The following is a 25,743-nucleotide window of genomic DNA, read 5'->3' on the forward strand; positions in this document are numbered from 1 at the left end:
TGCATAGAGTAAACACAAATTTTAAATGCTTGAACTTCTTTTACACACAAGCTCAACCAAGACCAAAACAATCGATTTTTACTGCCCAATTTACCAATGCTTTCACACTGTCAGCAAAACAGATAACATCATGTTCAAAACCTAAATTATTGGCTAAAGTCAAAGTGAACAGCTGTTTATATTGTGAATTGAAACAGAAATATATCCCCTGTTTTTTATTCTATTGCTACTGAGAAACAGCTTAAGTTATGCAAATACTGTACATCACAGCTGATTCCCAACTAGGAAACACTCAGGTGTTGAGGTTCTTTCAATTGCATGACCATCTGGTATATAAACAGTAAAGAGGACCTCTTTGGGCTGATCTGGTGTGGGTAAGACTGAAAGTAAGAATACAGTAATGCCTGCACAAGGGAGAGGAAGACAAGTACCAGGACAAGGGAGAGGAAGACAAGTACCAGGCCAAGGGAGAGGGACAAGGGAGAGGGACAGGAGTTAGAATGTGTGGTGGCGCTCAGAGAAGGGCCAGAGCTCAGGTAGTACTGTAAATGGAAGCTATATTGGATTTGTCTTGTTGCAAATGAAGCCTTTACTGCAGCAATTATGTTATGTCTTTTTTTTCAATACAGTAACCGTACATTCTATAAAGCTACTCTGAGATGGGTCATTCAAAAAACTGTAAACTAGCCTTGCTTTGCCTTCGATTCAAATCAATTATGTTAACAAGGAACTTTGCCATCAAATAATAATGATTTATCACTGTATTTATAGACCCAAAGTAGGCTTATTCCTACACTAGGACTACACCACACAATGGCGTATTTATTGCTGCTGCAAAATGTTGCAGATCGTTCACTGAGGAGGGATCACATCTTCCTTGACCATACCGATTTATTTGCAGAGAGCGACGAGTAGGCTACCTGTTGGAACGCTTTAGGCTACCAAGAGCAGTCGTCATGGATATTTACAACAGTAAAAAAAACAGTCCGTTTTTTTGCTTAAGAATTCAGATTTAAGTGAAACCATTAATTTCATCAGTTCTGCGCACTTCTCCAGATACAGCGTTCACTGCATGAGTAATTGCATACCATGCATCGGTTTTATTTACTGATTTGTATCCACAGCCGACGCTAATACGTAAATATGATTTGTCGTTTGTTGCTAACTTCTTGCAGCTGTACCTCCACTTCAAAATTATTATTACGTTTTTCTGTCTTTTGTTGAGGCCTCCAACGTCTTTACCACGTCGTTTCATTTCTCTGAGTGTGCACACGGCCCTGCCATATCATGCCCTTGTATGGCAATTAACGGGGCATTTACCTATGCTAAATAGGAGCAACGGGGCACGAGCTTTCGACTTACAAAATATTGGGATTCATCATTCTAAGAACACACTTGCGAACAATTCTGCTGTTTAAGAACGCTTCATGAATCCCACGTAGATTTTTCTTAGGAACCTTCTTAAGAACAAATTTCAGAAATAACTTAGGAAGATATTGGTGAATGAGGCCCACTGTTCTAAAGAGGTCCAAAATAGGTCATGCCATTTCACCTCTAGGTGGCGCTGCAATAAGCAAAAATTTGGCACCATTTATCTTTAGATCAAGCCTCACAAAAGACATCACATTTTTTTGATTTTCTACACTTTTGACTGGAACAGCCAATCAAATTCGTCAACCAAGCCACCATAAAAGAAGTGAGGTCATATCTCAGCACTTTTTTACTGCATTGACACCAAATTTGGTATAGGGACTAGGGACACTGTTCTAAAGAGGTCCAAAATAGGTCATGCCATTTCACCTCTAGGTGGCGCTGCAATAAGCAAAAATTTGACTTGAATTTGCAAACCTTTTACACATTTTGGTAAAGCTGATCAAATTCGGCGATGAAGCCGCCAAAACAGGAAGTGAGATCATATCTAAGGAAACATTTGCTGAATTGACATCAAACTTAGTACAGGTGCTCAGGACCCTGTTCCAAAGAGGTCCACAAAAGGTGGTGTCATCTAAACGCTAGGGGGCGATCCTGTGTCGACACATGTTAAATTGTGATACCAGCTGAATAGATGTGGCCGCCATTTTGAATGAATGAATGAACCCTTTTTGGTAAATATCAAATATTCACCTAATTTGGCACAGATTATCTTCAGACCACAATCACCTTGACATGTCAAAATAGAACTGAATTACAGCTGTTTAAACTTTGGACAAATCAAATGGTTACCCAGTAACTGAAATCTGTGATTTCCAGCACTGAGAATAGCTCACTAGGATAAGTTGGTGTCCTGGCAATGTCAACGTCAGAGGTTCGAATCCAGCGAAAGCTGACAAGCTTGTCATGTCTCTGATTCTCTGTTTAGCGAGACTGTAAGCCACTGCAAAGAAAGCCAGGTACACCGCAGTCACGAGATGTCGAAAGTTTCTTCTGGGTCATCTGACCTGCTTGGCCACCACATTGCTGCTTGCAGCTATGTTTATATATTTTGTTTTCCTCACACACGTTATTTTCACTACATATCATCATTATCATGAAGATTTTTTTGTAAAAGATTGTAAAATCCAACTCAAATCTTAAATCAAAATTCAGCGCCGTCTCACCATCAAATTGTCCACTATGGGAGTGCAAGAGGAGGAGAAGGACCAACTCAAAGGCGTTGTTAGACATAAAACTCTACTGGGGCACAGGCCCTTTTTTTCTCAAGCTTGCTGCGCACAATGCACTACAAGGCTATAGAAACTCCCATTGCTTAACCCACTATACAACAGTTAAGGGCATGGACGGATTAAGAAACCCTGGGCCCCTGGGCTTGGATGTGTCAAGGGCCCCCCCCCCTCACCGCAAACAAAACAAACATTTCTCTTGGCAAAACAATTTTGTCAGGAATAATATTGATATTGTTGTTTAAAAACGCAGAAGTACTCGAGTAATCAACAAAATAAACAACATTTATATGACAAAAATATGTGATAATTGTAACCATTGTGTACATTTGTAGCCCACACAACCCTCTCTCTTTCTTGAAAAATTACCATCATAGGCTTAACAATATAATATCTTCAATAAATAGTGTGTTGGGGGTGCTTAGACACAGCTCTAATGCTATTGTTTTGCACTTGCTTTTTGGATTTCTCCCTACAAAGTTGAAGGGCCCACATTGCATGGAGTACTCAGCCCCTCTAAAGTCCTATAGATAAACTGAGGAGTTAACTAGTCAATGTCATAGTTAACTTGCGAGTAATTGCAATTAATTGCACATTTTTATCTATTCTAAATATCCATAGATTTATTTTTTGTCCCGTTATTTTTTTCTCATTTTGATGCTCTCATCAACATGGAAAAGTGGATCAGATTGCTAAGTGCAAATGTTTTTTTTAACCCTTGTGCTGACTTCGGGTCACATGACCCAAAGGTTCATAACAAACCATCGTTGTGAATACCCAATTTTACCCAAAACAAAAACAAATAAAAATAATTTGGTTTTAACCTTCGCAATGTGGGGGGTCTGAGACAGGTCAACGGTTAAAAGAAAATGCTTCACTTTGTTTTTGTATGCGGTAAAGTTGTCGCAATACGACAGTGGTTCACAAAGACTGATGGGTCAGAATGACAGAAAACAACATTGCAATTGCCTGGCTTTGACGAGGGGGCGGATAATTAGCATCAGCTGTGTGCTTGGCCAGCAAGTGATATTTCAGACTGGACGTGCTGCGATGATAGCTCAGTTCACAACGACAAAACACAAAGATAACTTTGGTCTTGTCAATGGAACCATTTGGCAACTTTTTACAAGTAAATGTTACATTCAGTTTTTTGTTGGCATCCATTTCGGCGTCTCGCGCTCGCCATCCACTCAAAACGTAATGTTAGCCTAATATTCTTTAGCCGGCTCAAACAAGTGTGTGCGGCTTGCCTGTTGTTTTGTTTCCGGTCTAGCAAGATCCGGTGTGGTGTTGTAGTTTTTCTAATTTCAGTAGTTGCTGCAACAGCATGTAAAAAAACTACAAAGTTTGCTTGGCCAAAAAGAACGTTAATCTTGCAACAACAAAAATTGACGCCGTAAAAATGGGTTTGCGTAAACGCCGTTAATAACACGTTAAACTAACAGCACTAGTTTCAATCAAAATAAGATGATTTGTAGGCCTCTCATTTAGAAATTATCTTTAGTTTAGTAATGTTTTGACTTGTAATGTAATGACTTTTGTGCCGAGTCCGACACCTGGACTTCTGTGTACATGCTGCTGTGGCTATTTGGCAAGCTCAGAAGAGCGTGCTGACATGGAATTCTGCATGCATTGGTTTGTGTTTTCGGTTAAACTTTTACAAGCGTTGATTGGGATACTGTGTTTATTTATTCCGGGCTTATCAATCTCAATTGATTATCAATTAATGCACTGACTAATAGAGAAAATTGTTAAAACTCAAACTTTAGATTTTACTGGGGAACAGCAGATTTATACTGCGGCACGTGGCCCAGTAAAAAGGGTTTAATGACGCACATGGACCATCTGCATGGAATAGTACAGGATAACATCACATATCCTACCTTCAGATAACTGCAGAACACAGTGTATAACTAAATATATATTTTTAATACTGTGCATATATCATCATGTCAAAAACTGGAATTACAGTGGTTAAGATCCTGTGCAATCGTTACACTCTACGTCCTCGTTATCAGTCCAAAGTTTAATATTATTCATAACAAAACCGGCGTGAAGAATTTTCGGGCCTCCACCTCTCCTACAAGTATTTTGATGAGTGTCTGAGAAGTTGCGCCTTTTCGTTCTTTTCCCACCTGGCACCATGATTCACCGTAAAGTAAGAACAACCGCATGCCAGGGTCAATAATATACTGGATCAGCATTCATGGAGTGCTTTGCATTGACTGGTTACAAATGGGCATGTTCAGGATGGGATAAGATGCTGAATCACGTAGGCACACTTGGGTAATCGTGGGTAATCTGTGATTTATAAAGGGAACATTGCTTACAAGTGTGCGTATGGAGGACTAAAAGTCCTGGAGACGGTGGAGGATCTTCATTAACTTTCTAGGGAGTTATTGGGAGACATTTTAGACTTAGCTGAGGATGTCGAAGCAGGACCTGCTGACCCAGAGCATGTAGCGAGTAAAGTAGAGGAAGTTCTTGGAGTTATTTCCGAACTTTGCAATGCTACAGCTAAAAATCAAGGGGAAGACTCGGTCCTGCTTGCCCCAATGTTGACATTGTGTGAGGTGCAGGACCAAATGTCTAAAACTTGGTGAGAGAAGCAGCGAATTTGAATGAGGAAGATGCTGATGCACCCTGGTACCAGAGTTTAAATGCAGTCACTGTTACCCCCTTTCCACCAAAGTGAACCGGTAACTAGTTCGGAGCTGGTGCTAGAGCCGGTTCGGAGCTGGTTCAATTTGCATGCCTTCTAAGAACCGTTTTGCTTTTCCATGGGCTAGAGAACCACCAGAGAGCCACGTCATCACGTCACTGTATACGTATCATCTTTCCCAGCAATGCTAGGAAAACAAAGCAGAGCCCGTTTAAAGGCTGTTTATCAATCCAAAGAACGCTAAGAACGCGAGGTTGAGATGCGTGTTTTCTTGGCTATTGCGCCATACCTTGGCCTCGCAGCAGTATGACAACACTGGCATTATCAGCGCAACATTTTATAAACTTTTGCTGTATAGTGCTTGTGTATTACATTTGTGTTAAATATAGGCTCATTAGCTCATAACATTTGTGTTTGTCATTTCACTCATTTGATAGGATTATGATAAAACGCAGCAACTATTGTCTGCACTGCGATGCTAGCTAGGTTATCGAAAAGTCTGAGCCAATTTGCCGTTTATCAGTTTCATCAATAAAATAAGCACATTTTTCAGAAACTGTACTGCCCACTTCTCGTTACATTTTAATTCAGATGCTGATTTACAAGTAGCCTGGCTCTGCCCTCCTACGTACTTCCGCTCAATTTGGATTTTGATCCTTTACTAGGACTGGCTATTCAGTACGTAAGTCAGATTTTTCAGGTTGATTTTCTACAGGCGAATCAGCAAACAGAGGGAATGGTTGAGAACGATGACGTTGATGTTGTGCGCTAGTTTGTGTTGTAGTTCCGTAATGACGGCAGAGAAATATGCGAGCAAAGCCATTCGGTCCGTTGTGGAAACACTGCTGAATATCTATAAACTAAAGCCAGAGCAAGAGCAAGTTTTGTTGAGTTTTGTTGGTGGCCATGATGTTGTGGCCCTCCTCCCACGGGGTTCAGAAACTGTTTGATTTTACAGCTACGGCAGTTTGATTTTACAGCTACTGTTACAGTAGTGGTGAAGGAATTGGCTAAGGCGAACACTAGCGATTGGTTATTGCAGATCAGAGTGGCTCTGGGTAGATCCAATAGTTTTAAACTTCAACAGAGTATCCGCCTACAAAAAAGTCAACGCTTGTCAATGAAGCGAGGCCAGACTCTCTGTAACTTGGTACGGTACCAGTAGCGGTATACCCAGGGCCGTTGTTTAGGGGTGAAAGATGATGACAATTCTAGGGGCCCACATCCCAGGGGGGGCCCACAAAAACCCCAGTAGCCTATAATGTAGGCCATGTACAGGGCCGGCCCAAGCCTTTATAGGGCCGTAAGCAGAATTGATTGCCCATCGGCATCGCCAATTATTTAAAAAAAATCTTAATTACCGTAATTATTCGATTAAACTTTGATTATTAATTTTTGCTGCGCCGTTTATTCGATACGGCGTGTATTTGAGGGTGACGTTTAATCTAAGAAATATGGTGTTCTAGGCTGTCACGCTAGCATGCTAACGTGTTAGTTTGCTACATTAAATGTTTGTACAGATAGTTTGAACAGCAGTAGTTGAAACAACAATCAATGCTAGTTAGACTAGCTAGCTCTATCTCATCTGCTTTTTGTTAATGCCGATTTGCAAAGAATGCAAAACAGCTAGATAGCGAAAACACCTACCTACTGTAGCCAAGTAAACTAGTTTAGCTTGCTAACGCAAGAGCACCTGCTTCTCTCCAGTTCTTTCAATAGATAATCTAGACAGGCGTTTGCAATAGGCTAGACTGCTTTGCGTTTTCTGGATTTTTTTTTCGTAAGCTTCCCTTCTAATGTCTATTCCCTTCTAGCTAGAGTCATTTGCTAAGTAAGGTAGCTATATTTAGATATTTGAAATGCATAGCTAGCAGTGGACCCCAGGTGCAACACAACAGAATGTTTATTAAATGACTTGCTGCTACTTGGTGTTTCAGGACATGCTGCTTTCTGGGTCGGCCCTGGCCATGTATTAATGCATCATAGTTAAAACAAAGCCACAAAATCAAGCTAAATTGGCAATGCCAAAACAGAAACGTAAATCGGGATGCCAAAAAAGAGAGAGGAAGAAAAGCGAGGCCAGAAGCACATCAGGAGCCCAGAATATCAGCGATATTTGAAGAAAGATGAGGGTGTCAGGTGGCTGAGCGGGTAGAGCATCGGGCTAGTAATCTGAAAGTTGCCAGTTCAATTCCCGGCCGGTGCATATGACGTTGTGTCCTTGGGCAAGGTACTTTAACCTACTTGCCTCGGGGAGAATGTCCCCCTTACTTACTGTAAGTCACTCTGGATAAGAGCGTCTGCTAACTGACTAAATGTAAATGTAGATGAGAGTGTCGAGGTAGCTGCACAGATGCCCTGTAGTTCACGAGACATAGGATAGCTCGCCGCGTCCAACATCACGATGATGGAGTGACTAATGTTACAGCTGTGTATGTAACATTACTGCGTTAACCGAAACGAACGTTTAACGTTACGTGTGGTCAGCAGTGTAAAATAATCACTTGACAAGGCTGACATTACAAACTCATCCACTAAATATCATCCACAGAAAAGATCAGCAAGGTTATAATTCACCAAACATTATAATACACTGTAAAAAAATTCCAGTAGCAGTACTGTCGGACACAATTTTCCATTCTTACATGTGTTTACTAAAACTAAACTGCTATTGTAGCCTATTGACATTAGTCTTCTTAATGTTAAGCAGGGGCTAATCTTACAGCTTGCCATCCTCATATAATAAAAAAGTGAAGCTGTTTCTCAAGAGTTATGGCATTTATAAGCCAATTTAGATTTGTTTATGTTAATGGAAAGACTAGGTATGTTAGTTCTTCATCAGTTGTTCCATAAAACATAACCATAAATGTGTACAAAAGCAGTGTTCGGGTGGGTTGCACCAGGTGCTTGATTTTTACATAATAATACCCAGTGACTCTGAGTGGTGGATTGTAAAAAAAAAAAAAAAAAAAACGAATTGGGTGCATTGCGTCAGGCACTGTCAAGAACATAGAGAAACAGAAAAATGTATAATACATATAGTCTAAGAAAAAAAGTGGTGTCAAATTAATCTTTGCAGATGAAAAGTCTGGGGGTGGGGGCCCACACCAATATTCTTTCAGGGGGCCCAGAATTCCTAGCAACGGCCCTGGGTATACCATGCAACACTAGTTGTTACACTACCTTGTAAATTACACTTTATTCAACAGTATAAGCCGTACGTAGTTCTTCCGTTCTAAGTATGCACTTCTATGTTTGCTCAGCCTCTGTGCAGGTCAATGGGAGGAGCAGCAGACAGGGCAAGTCTAGGAGAAGTCCACTGCAGACTCTCTACGACAGTGAACAGGTGAGTCTATCCTTCTGTCATGTATCCATCTACACTGAGGGGATCTTAGTTGGAGAAATGCCTTAAATAATACAGTCATGACCTTTACTATATTATTATGACCTTTAATGTGAGTTGAATGTGTTGGTTGAAGACTGTTAGATAGTAATCAAATTAGAGTACTTGATATAGAAAGTCGACTTGATGCACAATAAATGCTTGATTCATCAATTTCAGCTGGTAAGTAGTAACTAGAGAGGGTACAATTTCTGGGGAAATTGTAGGGTGTGCTTGCTTGTGTCGGTTGCAGATGGGTCAGTTTATTAACTGTAATTTTTACAACTGATATTTCTGTATATTGTATATAAAAATGCGTACTCATTATTTAAGAAGATTGCATAGATTTAAAAGCATACATTTGTTGCTGCTCATTTCTCGTCTCGTCATCTTCCGCTTGTCCGGGGATCGGGTCGCGGGGGCAACGACCTAAGCAGGGAGGCCCAGGCTTCCCTCTCCCCGGCCACTTCCACCACCTCTTCCTGGGGGACCCCGAGGCGTTCCCAGGCCAGCCGAGTGACATAGTCCCTCCAGTGTGTCCTGGGTCTTCCCCGGGGCCTCTTCCCAGTGGGACGTGCCCGGAACACCTCACCAGGGAGGCGTCCAGGAGGCATCCTAATCAGATGCCCGAGCCACCTCAGCTGGCTCCTCTCGACGCGGAGGAGCAGCGGTTCTACTCTGAGCCCCTCCCGGATGACCGAGCTCCTCACCCTATCTCTAAGGGAGAGCCCGGACACCCTGCGGAGGAAGCTCATTTCGGCCGCTTGTATTCGCGATCTCGTTCTTTCGGTCACTACCCATAGTTCGTGACCATAGGTGAGGGTAGGAACGTAGATCGACTGGTAAATAGAGAGCTTCGCCTTTCGACTCAGCTCCTTCTTCACCACGACGGACCGATGCAGAGCCCGCATCACTGCGGACGCCGCACCGATCCGCCTGTCGACCTCGCGCTCCATTCTTCCCTCACTCGTGAACAAGACCCCGAGATACTTGAACTCCTCCACTTGGTTCAGGATCTCCTCCCCGACCCGGAGATGGCACTCCACCCTTTTCCGGTCGATAACCATGGCCTCAGATTTGGAGGTGCTGATTCGCATCCCAGCCGCTTCACATTCGGTTGCGAACCGCTCCAGTGAGAGCTGAAGGTCACGGCCCGATGAAGCCAACAGGACCACATCATCTGCAAAAAGCAGCGACCCGATCCTGAGGTCACCAAACCGGACCCCCTCAACACCCTGGCTGCGCCTAGAAATCCTGTCCATATAGGTAATGAACAGAATCGGTGACATAGGGCAGCCCTGGCGGAGTCCAACCCTCACCGGAAACAAGTTCGACTTACTACCGGCAATGCGGACCAAACTCTGGCACCGGTCGTACAGGGACCGGACAGCCCCGATCAGGGAATCCGGTACCCCGTATTCTCGGAGCACCCCCCACATGAGCCCCCGAGGGACACGGTCGAACGCCTTTTCCAAATCCACAAAACATGTGTAGACTGGTTGGGCGAACTCCCATGTACCCTCCAGGACTCCGCGGAGGGTATAGAGCTGGTCCACTGTTCCACGGCCAGGACGAAAACCACATTGCTCCTCCTGAATCCGAGGTTCGACAATCCGGCGGACCCTCCTCTCCAGGACCCCTGAATAGACCTTCCCAGGGAGGCTGAGGAGTGTGATCCCCCTAAAGTTGGAGCACACCCTCCGGTCCCCCTTTTTAAGAGGGGAACCACCACCCCGGTCTGCCAGTCCAGAGGCACTGTCCCCGATGTCCACGCGATGTTGCAGAGTCGTGTCAACCAAGACAGCCCTACAACATCAAGAGCCTTAAGGAACTCCGGGCGGACCTCGTCCACCCCAGGGGCCCTGCCACCGCGGAGCTTTTCAACCACCTCGGCGACCTCGGCCCCAGAGATAGAAGGGCCCCCCCCGATGTCCCCAGACTCTGCCTCCACGTCGGAAAGCGTGTTGGTGGAATTAAGGAGGTCTTCAAAGTATTCCTTCCACCGATCCAGGACGTCCCCCGTCGAAGTCAGCAGCGCACCGTCCCTACCGTATACAGTGTTGACAGAGCACTGCTTCCCCCTCCTGAGTCGCCGGATGGTGGTCCAGAACCTTTTTGAAGCAGTTCGGAAGTTATTCTCCATGGCCTCGCCGAACTCCTCCCATGCCCGGGTTTTTGCCTCCGCGACCGCCAGAGCCGCGTTACGCTTGGCCTGCCGGTACACATCAGCTGCCTCAGGAGTCCTACCAGCCAATAAAGCCCGATAGGCCTCCTTCTTCAGCTTGACGGCATCCCTCACCTCCGGAGTCCACCACCGGGTCCGAGGGTTACCGCCGCGACATGCACCGACCGCCTTGCGGGCGCAGCTCCGGTCAGCCGCTTCAACAATGGAGGCCCGGAACATGGCCCATTCGGACTCAATGTCCCCGGCCCCCCCCGAGACATGATCGAAGCTCTCCCGGAGGTGGGAGTTGAAGCTCCTTCTGACAGAGGGTTCCGCCAGCCGTTCCCAGCAGACCCTCACATTACGTTTGGGCCTGCCAGGCCTGACCGGCGTCCTCCCCCACCATCGGAGCCAACTCACCACCAGGTGGTGATCAGTTGACAGCTCCGCCCCTCTCCTCACCCGAGTGTCCAAGACATGCGGCCTCAAGTCCGACGACACGACTACGAAGTCGATCATCGAACTGAGACCTCGGGTGTCCTGGTGCCAGGTGCACATATGGACACCCTTATGCTTGAACATGGTGTTCGTTATGGACAAGCCGTGTTTAGCACAGAAGTCCAACAACAGAACACCACTCGGGTTCAGATCGGGGGGGCCGTTCCTCCCAATCACGCCCCTCCAGGTCTCACTGTCATTGCCCACATGAGCATTGAAGTCCCCCAGGAGGACGAGGGAATCCCCGGGAAGAGCGCTTTCCAGCACCCCCTCCAGAGACTCCAAAAAGGGTGGGTACTCTGAGCTGCCGTTTGGTGCATAAGCACAAACGACAGTGAGGACCCGTCCCCCCACCCGAAGGCGGAGGGAGGCTACCCTCTCATCCACCGGGGTGAACCCCAATGTACAGGCACCGAACCGAGGGGAAACAAGTATTCCCACCCCAGCTCGACGCCTCTCACCAAGGGCAACTCCAGAGTGGAAGAGAGTCCAGCCCCTCTCAAGGAGACTGGTTCCGGAGCCCGTGCTGTGCGTCGAGGCGAGGCCGACTATATCTAGCCGGAAACTCTCTACCTCGCGCACCAGCTCAGGCTCCTTTCCCGCCAGCGAGGTGACGTTCCACGTCCCTAAAGCTAGCTTCTGCAGCCGAGGATCGGACCGCCAAGGCCCCCGCCTTCGGCCGCCGCCCGTCTCACACTGCACCCGACCCCCATGACCCCTCCTGCGGATGGTGAGCCCACTGGAAGAGGGTCCCACGTTGTCTCTTCGGGCTTTGCCCGACCGGGCCCCATGGGAAAAGGCCCGGCCACCAGGCGCTCGCCATCGAGCCCCACCCCCGGGCCTGGCTCCAGGGGGGGGCCCCGGTGACCCGCTTCCGGGCAGGGGCAACTGGGAACCATTGTTGTGTTTCTTCATGGTTGGTTTTTTGAAATGCTGCTCATTTACAATTCAAAATACAAAAAGTGAAGTGTAGAATGAAACAGTTGTCTTTTAATTTCCCCTGCATGATGTAATAGTGATAAGCTATAACAGCCTCAGTTGAAAAGTTGGATCAAACGAAGATTTTGGGCAATACAGTGTAAAAACGGTGCTAACCTCTATGACTTACCGTCACCTTAAGTTTTTCCCTTCTAGTGATATTTTCAAGCATTTAGACCACTCATATTGAATTAATTTATTAAGAACCCCCTTTGAAACAAGTTGAACCCCCTTGAAACAAACTGTCACTGGCAGGATTTCAGATGGAATTGTGATTAAAACAGTACCATGTGCTAACTGAAAATATGCCCCCAAAAAACATAAATAATCTTGACATTTATTTTGGGGGAAATGGCTAATTCAAAAGAAGTTTGCTGTAAGCAATCATTGTCAATAACAATGCCCAATGTGACCATCTGATCTCAATCTAGAACCCTGCATGGTGGAGAAGCTGACCCCGGTGAATTTAGCTACAAGCAAGCAAGCTAGCCTAGATGCTGTTGCTACTGTAGCCAAACTTTAGTGGGGATTGTTTGAATGCGACAAACCACACAAGCTTGTTTAAATACATTACTTATTGTGACTTTACTTACTGTACATGCAAGTTTTGAATTGCTTAAATGTTGCTGCTAGTCCACCACGGCTGTGCAACAGTCTTACTAGCACATCTATGCACGTTGTATCTATGCGTCGTTGCTAAAGTGTGCTGACGTTGTGACGTATGCTGACGTTGCAACGTAGGCTAGCACTGAGTTCCCTTTGTGCACACAAGGCATTTTTTTGCCCAAAAACTTTGTAAGCTCCTAAACTGTGCAATGGAACTTGAATATAGAAGCAACGCAATCACTACCAAGACAAAGCTTTTGACACCGGCGTTGTCTATGTAGTCCAAATATTGACGGATCCTTAGGGCTGGGAAAATAAATAATATTAAAGAAGAGAGAATACATATGTGAGAGAACAATGAATGAACAATGAATGTAAATGTGTGTGAGATTACAATAAATTGTGTTGCCAAAGGCAAGCACACCTATGACATGAAAACTTCACTTTAGGAGGTTATTTACATTTAGTCATTTAGCAGACGCTCTTATCCAGAGCGACTTACAGTAAGTACAGGGACATTCCCCCGAGGCAAGTGGGATGAAGTGCCTTGCCCAAGGACACAACGTCATTTGGCTCGGCCAGGAATCGATCTGGCAACCTTCAGATTACTAGCCCGATTCCTTCACCGTTCAGCCACCTGACTCCCTATTTAACATATGAGTTCCCATAGCCTGCCTTTGGTTCCCCTGTGGCTAGAAATTTCAATAAGTGTAAACCAAGCCCTGGGTATTCTTCTCCACCTTTGAGAAAATGAAAGCTCAAACGCTCGGTTTGAAAATCTCCTCCTTATGATGTCACAAGGAGGAAGGTTACATCCCCTCTCTCTGCTTTGCCCGCCCAGAAAATCTGGCCCGCCCATGACAAACTGAGCTATGAGCGGGCAAGTGTTTTTATCCTCGAGAGACATCATGGCTTCCAAACGAATGAAGCATTACATTAGATCAGTTTGGATGTACAAAGGAAAACAAAAGTATTTTTTAAGTTCCTTCATCAGCGCCTCTGAAGACCCAGTGTCTTCATTTTCTTTTCTCTGGAATGCACAACTTCCCAAAGTTTTGAATGTCTGCGCCAAACATTTTAGCCACGACTGCTGTACTTGCTGAAATAAAATTCTGGATCAGTACTAACTCCTTGATCCAGCTACAAACCTTGGACAAATAAGTTAACTAACGCTATATCATTTGCTTTACTCTATATAGTTACTGAGCTTGCTACCCTTAGAATGTGGCTGTAACATTAGCTCTGCAGCTAACACCTGAGTTACTGTCACTAATGTAAAGGTAGATAGCATCAAGTATGTGTGTGGAAACACATGCTGTAACGCAAGTGTTGTACACTTCTTTGTTATTTGGATAACTATTCTGCTGTTATAGCGCGCACAAAACCGCCTTTCCCCTCATTGAAATGACTATGAGTATGCACCTCTGCAAACCAGGGTGATCAGATGAGAATTGGGAACATTCGGGCATCTTCCAGCAACGGGACTACGAGCCATTGCGATACATCCATTGTAAACATTAGCGCATGCTGCCGCCTCTCTCCTCCTCATTACCATTTAAACCTACAGACACAGACACAGAAACAGCGCGTCTTGAGGAAAGCTCATTGTGGGACTGCTCGTAGTGGCTGTAATTATGCACCAAGGCTGAATTTCGGGAAAGAGACATCAGATACAGAATTAGGGGACCACTAAAGCCTATTTAAAAACATCCAAAAACAGCATATCATGTGACCTTTAAGAATAAGAAAAGGTAGAAACACAGTAGTTGGCTTCAAAGCTTCCCAGCTTGGCCCCCCAAAATAATTTAAAATAACAAAATAAAGATGATTCAAAGAAGCTCAAGATACATCCACCTTTCCCATCCAGGCACATACCACAAGGTAAGAGGAGGAGCCAAAACAGCAAATTAAATGACTGGTACATTGCAGAAAAAAAATGAAAGAGAAAGACGCACACATGTGACACAGTCCAGTCAAAAGGGGCTCTTGTATTGTCTGCTAGCCCTTGTGCTACCATCGGGTCACATGACCCAAAGGTCCATAATGAACCATCGTTGTGTTTACCCAATTTTACCCAATATAAAAACAAATAATAATTATTTTATTTTAACCTTCGCAATGTGGGGGGTCTGAGACAGCCCAACGGTTAAAAGAAAATGCTTCACTTTGTTTTTGTACGTGATAAGGTTGTCGCAATACGACGGTGGGTCACAATGAAGATAACACAAGGGCTAAAAGCCGAAAATTGATTTAATTTTTTTTTTTTTTACAGTTTTTATTTTCTTGCATACTACAAAAGGTAAAGTGTTGAAGAAGCCACTCATTATAATAAACAATATGTTGAGGATTACTAAATACTTGTTTTTTATGTTATTTTATTTGTTCTTGTACGGAGCCTCAGACATGACATCCGAAAAGCAGTGGCTAAGCGGCCGGTCATAGCGGTGCTAACACCGTTTAAAATAACACAATGCTGGGTGTCCCAATATCTGTTGAATATCGAACTTCAAACCAACTTTACCACAGTCATTCACCAGCCTAAAATACAATACAATCAAATAATCTCTGTCCATGACTGCACCTTTAGCTTGCTCTGGGTGCCCCTCACAGGTATAGCAGACGTTATCCCCAAAATAGCATTTTGTGGCCACTAATGAGCTTTTCGTGGCCACAAATTAGCATTTTGTGGGAATTGATTAGCATTTTTTGGGCACAAATTCTTTTTTTTTTCCGGATGTCATGTCTGGGGCTCCGTATTCTTGTTCCAGTTGAGTTGTGGGCGCATCATCCATGATGTCATGTGATTTGTAACTTGAACCATAATCAAGCCAGGTACAATGCAATGTGGTCAGTACAAAAATACTGGGTAAGTAAGTAAGTAAGACTTTATTTATATAGCACATTTCATACAAGAATTGTAGCTCAAAGTGCTTTACATAAAATCAATAAAAACAATTATACAAGTTATAAAAATAATAATTAAAATAGCAACAATATTATAACTAATAAAAGTAGTAAAACCCTTCTGAGATAAAATTACTTAAATGCTTCAGTAAAAAGGTAGGTTTTAAGCTGTCTTTTAAAAATGTCTAGCGTGTTTACTTCCCTAATATTTATGGGTAATTTGTTCCATAGTTTTGGGGCGTAATTAGCAAAGGCTGAATGACCAATCTTCTTATGACTGCTTCTGGTGACCTCTAATAGGCCTGCATTTGATGATCGCAGTGTTCGAGCTGGTGTGTAGTTTATAAGGGAGTTAGCAATGTAGCTAGGTCCTTGTCCGTGTAGAGCTTTGTATGTGAGGAAAAGGACCTTAAAGTCAATTCTGAAAGTGACAGGGAGCCAGTGTAAAGTAGCTAAGACAGGACTAATGTGTTCTCTCCTTTTAGTTTTGGTTAATAATCTAGCTGCAGAATTTTGAATGAGCTGTAGTCTTCCAGTGGTTTTCTTGGGAAGACCAGTGAAAAGTGCGTCACAGTAGCCCAGCCGGCTGGATATAAAAGCATGAATTAACTTCTCTGCATCATTTCGGTTTATGAAAGGTCGTACCTTTGCTATATTCCTCAGGTAAAAGAAAGCTGTTTTGGTCACTTTATTTATGTGAGAGTTGAAATTCAAATCTGAGTCCAGGATTACACCAAGACTCGTCACCTCTGGTTTAAGACAAGGGGTTAAGCCTCCTAGATTCTTAGTAAGCATTTCTCTTTTGGATTTGGGGCCACATAATGGGACTTTGGTTTTGTCTTCATTTAATTTAAGAAAGTTATCATTCATACATTTTTTTGTTTTTTGTTTACTTCAGCACCTTAAGGCGGTCCTCAAGGTCTTGGAGTTCAGCCTGTGTTTGGGCCACCTGCAGGTCCATCACTGGCACCTCTTCAGCGTGTCTGCCCTGTAGTCACCTGAATAGGAGAGCCTCTCGCTGGTTCTCCTCCATGTCTCCATCTTCTGGAGCATAACCTGTAATGTGTCTGTCAGTAAAGACAAGTAAAACAAGTTTAAAAGAGTTAACATGATTGGCATACACTGTGGTTCTTCTAGATTAGCTGTAACATTTATGTAAATAACACATGTTACTTTGAATGGTTGTATACAAAGCATTAGTAAGACAACATTTGTTGTTTTGACAAATATGTATCCCCCTGCCACAATCAGAACAACTTAAGTATGCTTTACAATGAGTTGGCAATGCTGGCAATGCTATTGAGAAGCTTTGAGTGTCTTATATTTGCACTTGCCTGGCTGCCAGCTGTTTTTCTGGACCCCCTATGGGTTCTCCTCCACCAGACCAGAGTTGACACCTAGGGGTCTGGGGTCTCATTTATAAAACTATGCGTAGGATTCTTACTAAAAGTGTACGTACGCCCAAAAGCCTAAAATAGCTACGCACACAAAAATTCAGATTTATAAAACCGTGCGTACGCACACCTGTACGCAATGTTCCCTTTATAAATCACAGATTACCCACAAGTGTGCGTACGTGAATCAGCATGGAGTGGAGCCCGAAAACTCTGAAAATGTGGTGGCCGGTAGATCACCAATTTAAAAAAACTGTGCGAGCGGCGTCAACTGTGCCAGTGATACTGCGAGTCGAGATACAATTTGAAAACAAAAGCGTTTTGTTATGAACAGTAATCTATTAAAGTCTGGACTGATAACGAGGACGTAGAGTGTAGCGATTGCGGGAGCTTAACGACTGTATTTCCAGTTTTTGACATATGAGGATATTTGCACAATATTAAATAAATATATTTAGTTATACACTGTGTTCTGCAGTTATCTAAAGTTAGGATAGTTATGTTATCCTGTATTCCATGCAGTCGGGGAATCTACCCCTCCCGAACTCCCGTAGTGGACAATCTGATGGTGAGGAAGCGCAGAATTTTTATTTAAAATTAGAGTTGGATTGGACAAGGTGTTTATGGAACAAGAATCACTCAGTACAAGTGCAAATAACACTGCTGGATGTAATCTTCATGACAATCATGAAATTGAATGAAAAAAACGTGTGTGAGGAAAACAAAATATATAAATTAGTGCTGTCAAACGATTAAAATATTTAATCCCGATTAATCGCATTAATGTCATAGTTAACTCACGATTAATCACAATTAATCGCACATTTTTATCTATTCTAAATGTCCCTGATTTCTTTTTGTCCCAATCTTTTTTCAAATTTTAATGCTCTTATCAACATAGAAAAGTGGTTCGGATTGCTTTGTGCAAATATTTTTTTTATTGAAAACAACATTGCAATCGCCTGGCTTTGACGAGGGGGCAGAGAATTCGCATCAGCTGTGTGCTTGGCCATCAAGTGGTATTTCAGACTGGACGTGCTGCGATGATAGCTCAGTTTACAACGACAAAACACACAGATCACTGGTCTTGTCAATAGAACCATTTGGCAACTTTTTAAAAGCAAACTTTCCATTCAGAATCTTATTGGCATCCATTTCGGCATCTCGCCCTCGTCATCCACTCAAAACGTAACGTTAGCCTACTACCAGAGAATGTCTAATATCCGTAAACGGGCTCTGCTACTACTCTTTAGCCAGCTCGCAAGCCAAACGAGTGTTTGGCGTGCCTGTTGTTTTGTTTCCGGTCTAGCTAGATCCGGTGTGGTGTTGTAGTTTTTCTAACGTCGGTTATTGTTGCAACAGCATGTGAAAAAAACTACAAAGTTTGCTAGGCCAAAAAGAGCGTTAATCGCGCGATAAAATAATTGACGCCGTTAATTTGGGTTTGCGTTAACGCCGTTAATAACGCGTTAAACTGACAGCACTAATATAAATATTACAAGTAATGTTCTTCCCACATTCAATTTCTGCAGTCTGACTACAGCACGGTTATCTGCGTTGCCAATTACAACTGTTATCAAAATGTGCGTAGGCCTACGGGCAGGTCAGCGTTTGCTTGGAGGACCTCACATTCTCCTGTCAAGTTAGTTTTTTATAAATCACAACCTTTGCGTGGAAAGTGGCGTACGCACATTTTCAGTCCCGTTTTGTGCGAACGCAATCTTTATAAATGAGACCCCTGGTGATGCAAAAGTTTTAAGTCATGCTTTTGCTTCAAAACATAGCCTTTATGGTTGCCATGGTTCATACAATTATTGTCACTGTTATAAACGGTCATTCATTACTTTACCATAATTTCCCAGGGACACAGTGCTAGGCCGTGTGACGGTGGTAGGATAATCTGTACAGAAATGAAAGTGTGATGTAGTTTATGTCCATAGTATTAACATTTTGATATTGATATAAAAGGAGTAGTATCGCACGTGTGATCGTTCGAAAGCAGGTCCCCAAAGGATAGCGTCACACGTGTGATTCTGAAAATTCCAACTTTTTTCCGATAGACAAACTATGTGACAGACGCTATAGTGTGGCTTCAAAATTAACAACTAGTAGGCTAACAAGTAACACTAGCAGGTAGGAGCATTGCTATGTGTATTATGCTAGGTTGCTAGGTAACGGGAAGCTAATTAAAGCTACCTAGCTGCCGTTTTGGAAAAAAGTCACTCGTGGAAGCGTCGGAAATATTTAGAACGCACGCATCATAAGGTTAAAACGAATAAACTTATCCAAAAACAGATGTCATGTACAAATTGGAAGAATTAGTGACATTATACTTTTATAGACGCCATTGCTGTGCATGCCATGACCGACTGATCAAAACGTGATCAGCCACGCGCTAGCTCCAGTCTTTGAAAATCCAGGGCTAAATAAACTATTTTCGGACAAGTTTTTTCTATAAGTTCTGAACGTTTATTTTCACTGATTCTTTTGTGGGTGATTTGTGAGACGCTAAACTTTGTATGTATTTTCAGTATTTAACTTTCTGGAGGGTTTAGCCTTAACTCTACAGTACATTATACTAGCTTTACTAGCGAAATCCTAATGTAGACAATGTTAATCTGAAACAGATAACCAGACTTAATAGCCTAAATTTCAAACCTACATGTAATAACATGTTCCATCCAATTTCAGAAAATAGGTTTATATATTTAAATCTATTTCTGTAAAGAAACTCACCTTTGAAGTAGCTAATTTCCAATTGAAATCCATGAGTTCAAGACGTTTGAATCCCTGCAAACTCTTTTCTGAAATCCCAGTTTCAGAGATGCATTTAAATGGGCATGCACAAAGTTGTTGCTCAGGGGCGGACTGAGGGGCAGTTCGGTTTGCTATGGAAGAATTGTAATATTTTGTGATGATTTGTCTTTGGAAATAAAACTTAAGAATCGCTTGCCTTTTGGTCACATTTAACAATTTTGTATTACAAAATTATTGCAGCTCAAATTTGCATTGTGTGTCATACAGCTTTAGTGTGCTGGACAAAGAATGTTTGCTTAATCATGTTACACATCACACATTGATTGCTTTTGTACATGTAAAGAATGAAATACTTATATTTTAATATAGGCCTAAGGCTAAGAATATAATAATTATTTTCAAAATTCAGTCTTTTATTTATTAAAGCTATGTTCCTGCATATGAGAAAATGCTGGGGCTGAGCTGCACATGAATTACATACATTGTCTTCATTTAAACGTGCTGGGTGCAACATTTAATATTGTGTGATTTAAACTCATGTATACCATGGCTACATTACAAAAGTGTCAGAACTGAGAGCAGTCCAGTGTGATCTCTCCATGGATAAACCGCTGCACTCGAGATCCGTTGTCCTGTGACCTAAGAGCGACTTAACGGCAACTTGACCCATGAATGTATCCAGCCGACCAAGGGACAACGTCGCGGCAACGTTGTCCACGGGACCAAAAATAACAGTATCCAACCGACCAAGGTACGACATCGCGGCAACGTTGTCCATGGGACTTAAAAATGACGTTACCAGCCGACCAAGGTACGACGTCGCGGTAACGTTGCCCACGGGCCTAGAAATAACGTAACCAGCCGACCAAGGTACGACTTTGTGGCAACGTTGTCTATGGGACCAACTGGCAACTTTCTCTTTATAAAGTTGCTACGACGTTGCCAGAAGTTAACGTCGCGGGTTACCAACTGAGCACTTACTGGCAATGTTGCTCCAACATCATGTGTTAGCCGGGACATTTGTGTTAACAATTCAGAATCATGACTTGCACTACTCTTTATTTTAATCAGGGACATTCCTATGAAATAATCTTAGATAGCATGCTGTTAACATTTAAAAAAATATATAAGATAAAACTAAAATAAGTAGCCTACACGCACGCAAAAAATGCAGTTGAAGGAAGCAGGACTTTTCAGAAGAAAAAAGGAACAGTCCACGACAGCAGAAAGAAATGCCACAATGACAGAGTTACGTGGACCAGGATAGTTGCAGGAAAGTGCATCTTTAGCCTTTTCTTGAAGGTGGAGAGACAGTTACTATCTCTGATGGAGGTGGGGAGATGATTACACCATTGGGGGGCCAGACAAGAGTTTGGATTGGGAGCGGGCACTCTTGAGAGGTGGGGCCACCAGACGGTTGTCAGAAGAAGATCGTAGGTGGCGGGTGGGGGTGTAAGGTTGGAGGAGAGACTTGATGTAGTCGGGTGCAGTCCCGTTCACCGCTTGGAAGGTCAGTAGCAGGATCTGATACGGGCCGTGATGGGAACCCAGTGGAGGGAGATATTAGTGGCAATACTAATCAGTCAACTGGTTTTCAGTAATATAGCATATCAAAGTAAAAAAGGTGATTAAGAGGTTAATTTTCAATCATGTAATCCATTATCGTTATCCATCTTCATAATTACAACAGTGTGATGTTTTTTCCACGAAAACGGCCTGCTCTACTGCTACGTGCGCCAAGGTGGCTTGCACAAACTCCACCTCCCAGATCAACATCTTTTCTGAGAGATGGTGCATGTCTGTTACACCAGTCGCTGTCCCAGCAGTGCTGTCTGCCGTGCCACCTTCAGGTTGAAAGAGTAGGCAGGGGTAGCAGAAGACTGCATTGGCAATGTCGCAGCCTGCTAGCCAGGTTTTCCTTTGGTACCAAATTTTAGAATCTGTCAAGCTCCACTGAATGATGCCATCTTGAATTGATTGAAGCTGCTACCCACTCTCTTCTTAGTTACGTAAGACGAAAGTGCGTAAGTGCAAGCCCTCCTGGAACCCATAGAGATTGTATTGAAAGCTATGATATTTGAAAACATTTTACCATTAGAGTCTATGAGAGACTTCTGGGGCAATTTTCAACATAACTGAAATCGCCCCAAAAGGAGCGGGACCATTTGAAGCATGACTTAAGCTTAATTGGACATTTAGTGGCAGCTCAAACATTTAGATTACAACACTGATAACGACTGTTGCCGTGATAGAATTGGTTTGGAGAAAAAAAATCCCTCCTTTTCCCATTTGGCAGTGCGTCACCCATATCGCACTAATGAACACACCGCCCCTGCCTTTATCAAAACTTGAAGAAATAACACTTCGGAATTTGGAAGGAATGGTTGACCATAGTACTGAATCTACACTAGATAAATTGAATACTTAGAAAATTGATATACAAGAACACATTGATAAGGGAGATTGGAAAAAGGCTTGCCAAAAAGCACAAATAGATAATAAATACAAAGTTGAAATTACTTCAGTATAAATTGTTAATGAGAACGTACAAAGAATCCTGTCAAACTTCATTATATATCTGCAGATATTCCAGATGTATGTGCTAAATGTTTAGATGAGAAGGATACTCTATATCACTGTCTTTAGGAATGTCCAAAAATCCAAAGGTTCTGAAAGGAAGTTGTGGGATGTTTGTCAGAGATATTTAACAACAAAGTCCCTTTAAATGTTAAACTCTGTTCTTGGAATATATCCGGCTGACCTTATACAAACATCGAAATAGACTAAACTGCTGGACTTTGGACTTCTTCAAGCCAAGAGAGCCATTTGCGCTATGTTCGAAGAGTATGGACGCTCCATCATTGAAAATGTGGATAAGGGAACTTACGGAATGTATCAGTCTGGAAAGACTAACTTACATTGCTATGGGCAAACGGAAAGACTTCATTCAGCTCTGGGAACCATACATGAGCATCATAAATACTGGAAGTATAGATTTTACCTGAAAGAGCGTTGTAATCTATTTGGTTTGGTCTACTTATACATTGTCAGTTTCACATTTACATTTATTCATTTAGCAGACGCTCTTATCCAGAGCGACTTATAGTGAGTACAGGGACTTTTCCCCGAGGCAAGTAGGGGAAAGTGCCTTGCCCAAGGACACGTGACCTGACATGGCGGGGAATAGATCTGGTAACCTTCTGATCACTAGCCCGACTCCCTCACCGCTCAGCCATCTGACTCAGCCAGTTTTCCAGAGAAATACTCCATTCTTGGACAGATTATGGCTATTATACTGTAGATCATCTACTAGACATAGAAAACCTATGATTACATAAAAAAAACTGAGGGGGATCCAAAAGATTTATGTGCTCGACACAAGAATGGAAATAATATATTGTGGTTGACTGTTTAGTTTGTTTAATCATGTCCTGTTGTCACTCTTTTCCCTCCATCCACCTCCCTCTCCTCATTGTTGGAGAAGTTGGTCATGCAGGTGACCCACCAGGGCCGTCGGGAGTTCTTGGAGGAGACATGTCGATTGTACACCCGGAAGCGCAATTTGCTCATCCCAGGGGACCTCAGGCACATCATCGTGGATGACCAAAACGGCCTGCTCTACTGCTACGTGCCCAAGGTGGCTTGCACAAACTGGAAGCGGATCCTAATGGTTCTGACGGGGGCTGTGGGCCCCCGTAACCCACTCGCCATTCCTGCCAACGAAGCCCACGTGTCCGGCAACCTGCGCACGCTATCGGAGTACTCTACCTCCCAGATACACCAACGCCTACGTTCTTACCTAAAGTTTGTCTTTGTGCGCGAACCTTTTGAGAGGCTTGTCTCAGCCTACCGCAACAAGTTTACACAGAGCTACAACACAGCCTTCCACAAGCGCTATGGTACGAAGATTGTTCGTAGACACCGGATGGACCCCCAGCCGGAAGCCCTGGAAAGGGGCAACAATGTCTCTTTTGAGGAGTTTGTGTACTACCTGGTGGACCCAGCTACACAGCGCGAAGAGCCCTTTAACGAGCATTGGGAGCTTGTGCACTCGCTCTGCCACCCCTGCCTAATCCACTACAATGTGGTGGGGAAGTACGAAACACTGGAGCAGGACTCCCGCTATGTGCTTCAGTTGGCCGGGGTGGACAGCGAGGTCAACTTTCCTTCCTCAGACAAGAGCACCAGGACTACGGAAGACATGGCTGCCCAGTTCTTCCACAACATCAGCCCTTTTTACCAGAAGAAGCTGTACAACCTTTACCGCATGGATTTCCTTCTCTTCAACTATTCCATGCCAGAGTACTTGAAGTTTTGATGAAGTGAATGTGCTTGCTTGGACCTTATTTGTTGGTAAGGTTCATAAAAATGCAGTCAGAAACTCAACTATATGTTGTATGAAGAGGATATTTTATGACAATGGAGATTAGTTTTCTTACAATAAGTATCTTATTAGTAAGGTATTATTGTTATGAACTTTTAACAGCTGGTATGGCATGTGTCTGACAATATTATGTAGGCCATTACCCCAAGATAGAATCTCAAAAGCATGATTATACATGGTTTGAGGTATTTGTCTAGCTTTTGAATCAAGATACAGTATGTCATTACAACATGGAGAATACATGTTTGACAAAGATAATCAAACCAATAGAGTTAACTATTGCCTTCACCACAAGTGCACCAACAAAGTTTCTGAATGTGAAATTACCAAATTGTGTGCCCACCACTGAACACAATATTTTAAGTTTGGGCTGTCAATAATGCCTCTAAGGCATACAGAATGTCATTTACTTGTAAATGTGATTGTTATTGTGTTCTTGACCGGTGATCCCATAAATAAAAGGATAGATAAATTATTGTTTACTTCCTGTGTTTATGTTGTTAGGTGTGCAAAATGTACACATACACAACACAGGAAGGACAGCAAGTTATACAATAATTATACATGAATTACCCGATATTAGACATGGGATGTGAAGCCTTATGTAGGCTTCCCTTTCTATGACTACATTATTATGCATAGGACTAACTAATACTTATACTAATGTACTAAAGTTGTATTTTCCGAGCAATGCCACCCTTCTTAAAAAAAAATGGTTTTGCCCATGGTTCGCTCCTCTTTTGAAAATGTGCACATAATGTTATTGCTCACAAACTGCAGCAGCAGCCAGCTGGTTATAATCATTTAATCATCATAATATAATTGTCATTATTTTGCACAGCCAGGAATCGAACCAACAACCTTCTGATTTATAGCCCAACTCCCTACCCGCTCAGCCATCTGACCCCCCTATGCTTTTGGGGAAAAAGACTGAAATTCCAAATAGACTGTGGTGCTACTTGTAATATAGTTCCGATCGATCTGCTTGATCCGAACACAAAGATTGAAGACACAAAAAGTGTGCTAGTGATGTACAACAAAAGCAAACTTAAGCCACTGGGAAAATTGGAGAGGCCAGGTACACCCTATCGCCGCCAAGGTCTCCGCAATCGTGGCATACCCTGTGCCAAAGACCAGGAAGGAACTGCGTCGGTTCTTAGGCATGGCTGGGTACTACCGTACCTTCTGCCGGAATTTCTCCTCGGTTGCTGCTCCACTGACGGACTTGCTCAGTCCCAAGGTTGCATTTGTGTGGTCGGCGAAGTGCCAGGCTGCCTACAATGTAGTAAAGGCCTTATTATGTAGCACACCGGTTCTCTCTGGTCCAAACTTCAGGACACCCTTCAAACTCGAG

At 43.2% G+C, this 25,743-nt stretch overlaps 2 long non-coding RNA genes and 1 pseudogene across 2 annotated transcripts in view; 2 read left to right on the forward strand and 1 right to left on the reverse strand.

The window, feature by feature from the left end:
- Positions 1 to 25,743, forward strand: part of LOC146273483 (uncharacterized) — a 91,113-nt gene that overhangs the window by 3,883 nt on the left and 61,487 nt on the right. Inside the window, exon 2 of the long non-coding RNA XR_014766501.1 lies at positions 8,586 to 8,668. This is a non-coding gene — a long non-coding RNA (uncharacterized LOC146273483). The remainder of the gene's footprint in view (positions 1 to 8,585; positions 8,669 to 25,743) is intronic.
- LOC146273484 (uncharacterized) lies at positions 15,472 to 20,103 on the reverse strand. Its single transcript, XR_014766502.1, has 3 exons — positions 19,985 to 20,103; positions 17,189 to 19,148; positions 15,472 to 16,921 (listed from the first exon to the last, which is right to left on the reverse strand). It is a non-coding gene; the product is annotated as an uncharacterized LOC146273484 (long non-coding RNA).
- Positions 23,442 to 24,846, forward strand: LOC146273485 (carbohydrate sulfotransferase 11 pseudogene; annotated as a pseudogene).

Source organism: Hypomesus nipponensis, chromosome 9 (assembly GCF_054491055.1).
Source record: "Hypomesus nipponensis isolate SF chromosome 9, ASM5449105v1, whole genome shotgun sequence".
Classification (NCBI taxonomy): Eukaryota; Metazoa; Chordata; class Actinopteri; order Osmeriformes; family Osmeridae; genus Hypomesus; species Hypomesus nipponensis.